Here is an 11,792-nt window from a genome sequence, read left to right as displayed (position 1 = left end):
ACCCGAGGGAGGCTCTCCTCTGCTTTCGAAACAGAGTTGCAGAACCACCGAGGAATCTACCAGCCGAAATAAGGATTCGCAGACGGGGAAATCGAGCTGGCACGAGCGTGAAGGACAGGAGAGAGGACAGAAGGAGATTCAAGCCTTACCTGCCCGCTGTCGTCATGGGGAACGTGCGATCGCTGGTCAACAAGACCGACGAGCTCTCAGCCCTGATGATCAACCAGCGTGAGTACAAGGAGGCAAGCCTACTGTGCTTCACCGAATCCTGGCTGAACGAGAACATCCCGGACAGTGCAATAGAACAGGAGGGTTTCACGGTGGTGCGCGCCGACCGGAGTAAACAGAGCGGCAAGCGGAGAGGCGGAGGGCTTGTTGTCTTTGGGAACTCCAAATGGTGCCACCCGGGGCACATCACCATCAAGGAACGTATCTGTTCCCCCGACATTGAACTATTGGCACTGAGTCTGCGGCCATACTATTTACCGCGAGAAATAACACACGTCCTGGCTCTCACTGTTTACATCCCTCCCAGCGCGGCGGCGGCGCAGGCGAGTGACGTCATACACTCCACCGTCGCGGCGCTTCAGACAAAACACCCGGATGCATTTATTTTTATCAATGGGGACTTCAACCATGTCAGACTGAACAAGACCCTGACAAACTTCACCCAGTATGTCACCTGCAAAACCAGGGGAGACAAAACTCTGGACCTCCTGTATGCTAACGTGAAGGAGGCTTTCAGTGCGACTTCCCTGCCCCCCCTCGGCCAGTCAGACCACAACCTTGTGAGGCTTGTATCCACATACACGCCTCTCATTAAGAGACAGCCCCCGACCACCATGTCTGTCCCACAGTGGTCTGACGACGTCGAGGAGGAGCTACAGGAGTGTTTCAGGTCGACAGACTGGGATATGTTTGAGAGGGCTTACGGTGATGACATTGATGGACTATCCCACTGCATCACAGACTACATCAGGTTCTGTGAGGAGAGCATCGTACCCACAAAGAGGGTACGCTGCTTCTCAAACAATAAACCCTGGATTAGCAAGGACATTAAACACCTGCTAAACAGGAAAAAGAGGGCCTTCATGGCAGGGGACACTGAGCAGGCCAGGGCTGTCCAAAGGGAGCTCAAAAAAGAGCTAAGGGCAGCCAAGGTCAGCTACAAGGACAGGCTGGAGGGCAGACTACAGGCCAACAACACCAGGGAGGTGTGGGCGGGGGTTAGGAAGATCACTGGTTTCAAACAGCAGGGCACAGCTGTGGAGGGCCCTCCAGAGCGTGCAAACGAGTTCAACACGTTTTTCAACCGCTTTGACCAGAGTGGCCTCCCCACACCCCTCCCCCCACCCATCGACGCCAGCACCAGATCACACCTACAAAGCAGCCCACCCACCCCCCACCCCCCCACACCCATCAGCAACGGCACCCCACCCCCAACACCAGCAGACTGCCCACCACCCCCAACCCTGACGATCACAACCAGTCAGGTCAGTAGGCAGCTCTCCAAAATTAATGTAAACAAGGCCAGAGGACCGGACAACACCAATCCCAGGGTGCTCAAGGTATGTGCAGAGCAGCTGGCAGCACCGCTCCAGCATCTTTTCAACCTCTCCCTGAGGCTGGAGAGGGTGCCCCAGCTCTGGAAGACCTCCTGCATTGTCCCGGTGCCCAAGAAGGGACGTCCCAGCACCCCCAACGACTACAGGCCAGTCGCTCTGACGTCACACGTCATGAAGACGTTTGAGAGACTGGTCCTGCAACACCTCAAGCCCCTGGTGCGTGACTCCCTCGACCCCCTGCAGTTTGCATACCAGGCAAACATCGGGGTGGAGGATGCCATCATCTACATGCTCCACAGAGCGTACACGCACCTGGAAAAGCCGCGCAGCTCAGTGAGGATCATGTTCTTTGATTTCTCCAGCGCCTTCAACACCATCCAGCCGTCACTGCTAGCGGAGAAGCTCTCTGCGATGCAGCTGGAGCACGGCTTGGTGGCCTGGATCAAGGACTACCTCACTGAGAGGCCACAGTACGTCAGACTAAAGGACAGTCAGTCTGACGTACTGGTGAGCAACACCGGCGCCCCCCAGGGAACTGTGCTGTCACCCTTCCTCTTCACCCTCTACACCTCAGACTTCTGCCGCAACTCCAGCGGGTGCCACCTGCAGAAGTTCTCAGACGACTCCTCCATCGTAAGCTACATCACCGACGATGATGAGGAGGAGTACAGAGCCCTGGTGGAGAGCTTCGTGGGGTGGAGCGACAGCAACCACCTCCAACTCAACACCAGTAAGACCAAGGAGCTGGTGGTGGACTTCCGGAGGGGCAAGAAGAGGCCCCCCCCGATTCCCATCTCCATCCGAGGGGTGGATGTGGAGATGGTGGACTCATACAAGTTCCTTGGGGTACACCTGAACAATAAACTGGACTGGTCGGACAACACAGAGGCCCTCTACAGGAAGGGACAGAGCAGGCTGTTCTTCCTGAGGAGACTCAGGTCCTTCAATGTGTGCAACAAACTGCTGCAGTCTTTTTACCAGTCTGTTGTGGCCAGCATCCTCTTCTATGCTGTGGCATGCTGGGGAGGCTACATCAACTCAAGGGACACCAACAAGCTCAACAAGCTGGTGAGGAAGGCTAGCTCCGTGGTGGGAGTCGAGCTACCTAGACTTGAGGTGATGGTAGAGAGGGGGATGATAAGGAAGCTGGATGCCATCATGGAGAACCCCTACCACCCCCTCTACGACGAGCTAGTCAAGATGAGAAGCTCGTTCAGCCACAGACTCATCCCCCCCCGACACTCAACTAACCGCCTCGGACAGTCCTTCATACCAGCGGCCATCAGGCTCCACAACAGTGGGCAGCGACTAGCAGCCTCCAGGCCCCACAACAGGGGGCAGCGACAGCGACTGCTACCAGACATTGACCTGGGACTTATAGGAACCCAAGGGGGACAAAGTAGACTACCCTGGTACTTTGATTAATGTATACTCAGTAGATAGTAAATTATTATAACACCACCTCTTGCATACTGCACCTCATGTGACACTGTGAATAATGTGAATATTCCTCAGCTAGTCAGTTAGTAAATTATATTGACCATATTGATCAAATTGTTTACACTGCCTGTGTTGTCTTTTACTACCTGTATACTGTTTTGTTTTACTACCTGTACCCCTCCCCCCCTCCCCCCATGCTGCTATGATGCCTGAATTTCCCCAAGGGGATCAATAAAGGAATATCTTATCTTATCTTATCTTAATAATATACAATGCGTCAGCATTAAGCACTTAACCCTCATGTTGTGTTAGGAATTGGCACCACTGACCGTTGTTAGCGGGTCAATGTTGACCCGGGGTCTAACTCAGTCCTGACCACTAAAAAGAAAGGAGCATCACTCAATATAGTTAATACTACATCCTAACTAACATTATATGCATTCATAACCATATTGTAATTTGATTTTATGGCCCCCGAGACACATCATGTCCCTTATTTTTAAGATGAAAATGAGGTTGTTCAATCATAATATACTCAATGTGAACCCCATAGATAATGTTTTCTGACTATAATAGAACAATATTAGAATATAAAAGTTTAGTATATTTATTATTTTATTTATTTATATTTAGTATTTTTATAGTATAGTTTTACCTTGCCGGGTCAAGAATGACCCTAACACCACAGTTGTACCTTTTTTTCTGCAGATACCTTCAGAATTTTCAAAATAGTGAAACATAGTATTGCTGTGCTTATATGTGTTGTGGAGGATATCATAAAGCCTTGTTCTAATAAAATCAACTACATGGTAGTTATTACATAATGGGTGGACGGTATAAACGGTATGGATTTTGACTATACCTTGTAACCGGTAGAGCAGCTCTAAAATAGCACAGGGCTCTACAGTGCGACCAAATTGCTCGCATATGCCCCTAAAAATATTTGTATGCGAACCGTAAAAATCAATTACGCGCACGCTGTGCGAATACAGATTATAGCCTCTCTCGTCTTTTTTTTCCTCCGCTGCGAGATCGATAAAAAACTACAAGTCCCACATTGCACTCAAGCCAACGGTCCAATCACAGTAGAGTGAAGTGACTGGTTTCATGGGAAATAAAGCAAATGACCAATCGGAAGCTCTCATTTGGCTTGTTTACTTCCTGAAACTCCGCGATCAGGGCTCTCGTTTTCCGAGACACCAACTTATTATAGTCTCTCTCTTACCAATAGCAATAGATTTTAGAACACCTAGATTTATCGATAGCAATAGTAATATAACGTTAATGCAACTAAACGAATGCCTTGCTTTGTTAATCATAACGGTGATGCAGTAGCGTATGTCGGTGTGTTGGCTGTAACGGACATGACAATAACATAACGTGTACACATTAAAATTGCGATAATCTATTCTAACATTTTCAAATCGATGCAGTTGAATTTCCCCCTTAGGATCGATGCATTGTTAAACTAGGGCTGGGCGATATGGCCTAAATATGATATCACGATATTTTCTGACCTTTCGGCGATACACGATACGCATCACGATGTTTTTCTTTTTTTCCCCAAAATTCATTATGAGGCTTACCAAGACAGTATTTGAGTTTGCAAGCTAACATTAAAGACAAAATAAAATACCCATGCATTTAGCATTTTTATATTATATATTAGATTTAGATTATTGGATTATTAGATTATATATTGCATATATTTAGCAATGAGATATTATATGATTTAGATATGAAATATGATGAATTGAAAATGGAGGACCCTGATGTAAACAAGACGAAAGTCTTTCTCTGGTCTGCATCCTCCAGTCCGCTGTTGACTGTTGTTGTATTGAGCTGTACTGTATTGTACCCATGCTGCAATCTGTTAACACTTTGGCTGCCTAAGGTTAAATTCATGATATACCATAGATTGCCAGCGCTATTTGTCTATGGAGAAAGTCCCCTTCTTTGCAGGGCTATAACTTTTTAAATTCTATTGCTACATTGCAATTATTAGGGCCCATTCAAAGTCCTATATGTATTGTTCATTGTGTAGCAACGTTAAACTTTTTCATTCACATATTCATAGTAAAGTATGGTCTAATGCAGGGAGGGGCAGCATGCGGCCCTCACCGACGTTCCATGCGGCCCCAGGCCAATATTTATATAAAAAAAAAAAAAAAAAAAAAAAAATTTGTATTGTATTCGACTAAGAAGAGTTGGCAGTCGACTATGGCTCCTTTCGATCGATTAGTCGACTATTTGACTAATAGGGGTCAGCCCTAGTGTGGACATATGAAACGCTGTTGAAAGTGCCGTGCAGCAATATGGGGGTTTTGATAAACTGTCGGCTGTTGTTACCGATGGAGCACCGGCAATGAAAGGAAAACGCACAGGATTCGCCGGGCTTCTAAGGCAGAGTGGCGTTGAGTGTCCAATGCTGCACTGCATTATACATCAGGTAAGTTCGCTAACATAATTTCCATCTATTGTGGGTCACTAATAATGACCAATGCGAGTCGAGTGTAGTAAAATTATATGCGAGAGTCGTTAAATCGTTTTTCTTTTTTTTTATCTGATATAGGAGGCTCTCTGTGCCAAGAAGCTTGACTACTACAGCCATGTTATGGATTTGGTTACCAAGGTTACCAATCTAATTCGTGGAGGCAACAGGTCACTAAACCATAGAAAGTTTGTCTCTTTTTTGGAAGAGATGGACACTGATTATGGCGACTTGCAGCTACACACAGAAATCCGATGGCTGAGCCGTCGGAAAGTACAGGAGCGACATTGAAACACTGCAAATGCAATTCAATGATCGGTTTGAAGATTTCAACGGCATGCAGTCACAGATAGCGCTGTTTGCCGGCCCCCTCACCGCTACGGTGTCAGAGCAGCCCCCACCGTTGCAGCTTGAACTGTGCGAGCTACAGTCAGATCCTTTTTTTCAAGCAAAGAGAAATGAGAGGGGAATTTCGTTTTGGAAACTGCTACCTGAGCCCCGCTTCCCACTCCTCAGGGACTTTGCCCTCTCTATGGCCAGTATGTTTGGGAGCACATACATATGTGAGAGCAATTTCTCAAACATGAAGCACATCAAGTCAAAGGAGAGAAACAGGCTGTCGGATGAAACATTATTTCATCTGATGCAGATTGCATGCACAAACATTGAAGTTGACATTCCTGCTATTGTGCGCCAACAAGAGAGACCACAAGTGTCTCATTAAAGACAGGGGGGGAGGAGATGATGAAGAGGTGTAGAGGGGGGGGGGGGGGAAGGAGATGATGAAGAGGTGTAGAGAGGGGGGAAGAGATGATGAATAGGTGTAGAGAGGGGGGAGATGATGGAGAGGTGTAGAGAGGGGACCATTATTATTATTATTATTATTATTATTATTATTATTATTATTATTATTATTATTACCATTATTGACCCACTGTGGGGCGAGGGTGAATGTCATGCCAGTTTGATAAAGGGTCAATGGGAGGCATGTAGTATTGCACTTTACTTTACTTGCACTTTACTTGTTTACTTTTGTAGTGTTCAGATAACACTAATAACACAAACACAAAGCAGCATTCCTGCTGCATTTCACTACAACAGTAAATCAAAAGTGCAATAATAAATGATTTTGTTAAATGTATACACTTTTATCCTGCTACTAAACAAAACATTCCTGAGTGCTTCATATCCATAACATGCATTTCAGTGTTATGTTTTGTTTAGTAGCAGGATAAAAGTTTATACATTTAACAAAATCATTTATTATTGCACTTTTGATTTACTGTTGTAGTGAAATGCAGCAGGAATGCTGCTTTGTGTTTGTTGAGCAGTGGGCTTTAAGTTCATACATTTATTTTATTAGAAGCCTTAATTATAATTGATAATTTTTGTATATATTTGGGGTTACACAGCAATACTTTTAAATTCAGCTGTTTATAAATTCATAAAGTTGAAATTGCATTACTAAATGCATTTGAAATGGAATAAAAACAAAGTTACAACAAATTATAATTGTTTATATACCTTGTGACTATTAGGGCTATTTGAGTGATGGGGTACTACTGGCGGGACTGCCGATAAACAATGCGGCCCCCCAGATTGATTGTGGACATTTTGTGGCCCTCACCATATACAAAGTTGCCCACCCCTGGTCTAATGTATAAGTATGTTTTCATCTCCTTCTGCAGCTTTCTCCAGAACGTGATATATAGCCCCAAATGCATTATATTGATGATGAAATACAGTTTGATGGCAATCAGCGCGATATAAAAAATTCCAACTAGACGTACTTCTAGAAGTTACTACACGTCATCTGATGTTGACCGGATGGGCGAGGGGGCGTTTATAATTCCGTGGGCAGCGTTATACCAATCATCTAATGTGGGTCAAATGTTGATAATAGCAGTTCAGTTAGTATCGAAGACGGTAACGTTACACGCTCAAACTCACCCCAGTCTCCGCGCGCCGTTGGGCGATCATCGTAGAGTAGAAATTCTATCATTATGGGATGGCGATTTACCCGGTCCATCTCCAGCTTGTATAATGGTATATACGTCCAAATCATGTTGTTTATCGAGTTATTGGCAATCGATCGCTATGTAGCGTGACGAGCCAGAGTCCCGGGACATGTACCGAGTGGCCGGAAGCAATACGGACGTCTAGCACAACCTCTATGGCACATCCTGTTTAAGCGATTGCGCCGATCGGCCACCAGATGGCGCTCCTGAACCGCCAGAGAGCTCAGTGGGTCCTGCTGGTGGATCTCAGGCCAGCGGAGGGGACATATGAATCCGATCGCAGATTTTTGAAATATTGATATAAGGACGACGTAAAGCGTCCTCCGGCAACTTTAGCATGGCCAGCAAAGACGTCTAAAGACGTTTCATGGCAGTCAAAGTGTTAATAACGTTCTCATTCATTCAGTCGGCAAACAGAATCATTTTGATTGACAGTCGCGTCTGCCAATTACGTCACATCGCTTGCACCCGCCCTGCTGTTCTTAGCACCAATCGGCAAGCGCGTATTCATTTTTTACTTCCGCCATTGGAGAGCTCAATGACAATGGCAGCGGTAGCTCGCCGCGGCCGACGTTTAGCTTTTAGCTCCGCAGAAGGACTAAACGACTGGAGGCATAATGATTTTACTGCAACGGATGTTATAATAAAAGCCTTTCCATACATCTGTCTGATTGAAAACTTTATTAACAGACCGCAGAATGGGCACAACTGAGTCAGCACGGGCTGAGATATGAACGACTAATGCTTGCTATATCTAGGTCGACCTCGGTCGTTGCTATGTAAATACGCTGATGTTATTGAAAGTGTAACTATATAACGTTAATGCCACAAAACGAATGCCTTTGTTATCATAAGTAGTAACTTTTGATGCAGTAGTGTGTGTGTGGGGCGGCGCTGTTCAAAAGTGTCAACGTGTGGACCAGATTGACGCGACACAAGCCTCTTGGTCAAAACATCACGATATCCACGATACGTTTAAAAGGTGTATCGTTAATGAACTGTACCCGATATTTATATAATATCGTCATATCGCCCAGCCCTATGTTACACCCCTACACCAAAGTCACTGGCCCACTGTGTATCTGTGTGCCCCCCGCCCCCCCCAACCACCTCCAATGTAAATTACCCAGTATGGTTGTCAATATCCCAATGTACCCAACCCCCCCCACCCAACCTCCTCCAATGTACAGTTTCTACGTCAAATGTATATACTCCCTTTTCTTGACTCCTTCTGTATCACAAACAGTACTGTATTTGCAAATCTGGTATGTCATAAATGTATAGATGTAGCAGTACTGACTATCTGTATGTCATGTATGTCATATGTCTATATGAATTGAAAATGGGGGACCCTGATGGAAACAAGACAAACGTCTTTCTCAGGTCTGCATCCCCTTAACAATTGTATGTATTGAGCCGTACTGTATTGTACCCATTCTGCAATCTGTTAAATAAAGTTTTCATTCATTCATGTCGATGTACTAGTAGCCTCAGCAAGCTAACGTTAGCTGGCTCCACTAGCAGCATGTCGATGTACTAGTAGCCTCAGCAAGCTAACGTTAGCTGGCTCCACTAGCATCATGTCGATGTACTAGTAGCCTCAGCAAGCTAACGTTAGCTGGCTCCACTAGCATCATGTGATGTACTAGTAGCCTCAGCAAGCTAACGTTAGCTGGCTCCACTAGCATCATGTCGATGTACTAGTAGCCTCAGCAAGCTAACGTTAGCTGGCTCCACTAGCATCATGTCGATGTACTAGTAGCCTCAGCAAGCTAACGTTAGCTGGCTCCACTAGCATCATGTCGATGTACTAGTAGCCTCAGCAAGCTAACGTTAGCTGGCTCCACTGGCATCATGTCGATGTACTAGTAGCCTCAGCAAGCTAACGTTAGCTGGCTCCACTGGCATCATGTCGATGTACTAGTAGCCTCAGCAAGCTAACGTTAGCTGGCTCCACTAGCAGCCTCCTCCCTCTCTCTCTGCTAACAATCCTGATTCGATTCTTGAACCTATTTAATTAAAAATGAAGATATTGATGGACATTAGCTATAGTATAGCTCAGCAGCTGTAACAGAATAACAGCGGCCATACCAGTGTTTACCCCTTCAGAAGCATTAGACCCTTACACCACATAAGGGTTAATGGCGTCGGTAGCGCACACATCTGCGGTAGGAGAAAACTCACAGAAAAGTCCGCGAAAACGGCCAAATCTCTTAAATAAACAACTGCACATCATTAACATCGAATTACTGTACAAACCCGGTTCATTATTTGGAAACTTATTTACAACATTATCGACTCTTAAGACCAGAAATATATATCAAGGTACCGCGGACTGGAGAGCTGCTTACCTTCTGTCCTCCACCGAGAGATTGAGGTAGAAACGGGACGTGATGACGTCAGATACGTCGCTCGCGCGAGAAGAAGCAAAGAAGTGACGATTCCAAAACAAAGGACCCAGCTCCCAAAAACGATCCTCTGCTACAACTTTGAGAATACAAAAATGAATGAATGAATGAATGAAAACTTTATTTAACAGATTGCAGAATGGGTACAATACAGTACGGCTCAATACATACAATTGTTAAGGGGATGCAGACCTGAGAAAGACGTTTGTATTGTTTCCATCAGGGTCCCCCATTTTCAATTCATATAGACATATATGACATACATGACATACAGATAGTCAGTACTGCTACATCTATACATTTATGACATACCAGATTTGCAAATACAGTACTGTTTGTGATACAGAAGGAGTCAAGAAAAGGGAGTATATACATTTGACGTAGAAACTGTACATTGGAGGAGGTTGGGTGGGGGGGGTTGGGTACATTGGGATATTGACAACCATACTGGGTAATTTACATTGGAGGTGGTTGGGGGGCAATAACAGAGCAATGAAATAAAACATGAAGGATTATTTGTGGAATGCATAACGTATATTATATAATATACCTGCTACATAACACCCTCTAGATATTACCTCATCAAGCTCAACATGGAAAAGTCATGGAAAAAATTGTATACGAACAGGTCGAAAAATACCTCGCGGAAAAAAATCTAATCTACGTATTCCAATCTGGCTTCAGAACATCCCACTCCACTGACACATGCCTTCTCTATTTAAAGGACCACATCAAACAAGAGGTGGACACGGGCAAATACTGCGGCATGGTCATGCTAGACCTACAAAAGGCCTTCGACACTGTCAATCACACCATTCTGATTGACAAGCTAAAAGCAATTGGTTTTGATAGTTATCAGTGAGCTGGATGCAATCCTACCTGGAGGGGAGAGAGCAGATGGTGGAGGTAAACGGTACCCTATTCCCCCCCCCTCACAGTAAGCTGTGGTGTTCCACAAGGAAGCATACTAGGTCCGCTACTGTTCCTAATTTATGCAAATGACATGTCGTCAGCTTGTGACTGCAACTTGTTCCTGTTTGCGGACGACTCAGCCCTGCTGGTCTCTGACAAGAACAAGTTACAGGTTGAAAAAACCCTCAGCTCAGAACTAGGCAAAATCTGCATATGGCTCGCTGATAACAAACTATCATTACACATGGGCAAAACAGAGTCCATTCTCTTCGGTTCAAATAACAAACTCAGCAAGACCGACGGCTTCTCAGTTACAGTGGGTGACAATATTGTCACAAGGAAAGAAGATATTACCTACCTGGGTTCCATCCTAGAGGCAAATCTTTCCTGTGACAAAATGGCATCCAATGTAATAAAAAAAGTCAACCAACGAACTCGATTCTTGTACCGGATCTCCTCACTGGTAAACAAGAATACCCTGAAGACTCTAGCAGGAGCACTCATTCAAGGGTACTACGACTATGCTTGCACCTCATGGTACCAAAGCACCTCAAAGGCGCTAAAAACAAAATTACAAACATCTCAAAACAAACTGGTCAGACTACTGCTTGACCTTACACCTAGAACCCACCTCACCCCTGCCCACTTTGACAACCTAGGATGGCTTAGAGTAGACGACAGAGTACAGCAACTTGCAATGGGCCTGGTCTACAAGATACACTACACGACCAAGGTACCCATGTACATGTCAAAATACTTCCCAAAGGTCAGTGAATACCACGATCACAACACCAGAGGGAGCTCCACAAATCATGTTAAACCCAGATTCGGCTCAAACAAGGGACTAAACAAGTTTCGCAATTATGCCACATCAATGTGGAACGCCCTACCCAAAGCTGTAAAGGAATGTGAATCACTACCCACTTTCAAAAACACTCTCAAAAAACACCTACGGGAG

Source organism: Notolepis coatsorum, assembly GCF_963971535.1.
Source record: "Notolepis coatsorum genome assembly, chromosome: 3".
NCBI classification, from domain to species: domain Eukaryota; kingdom Metazoa; phylum Chordata; class Actinopteri; order Aulopiformes; family Paralepididae; genus Notolepis; species Notolepis coatsorum.
This window is presented reverse-complemented; position numbering follows the sequence as displayed.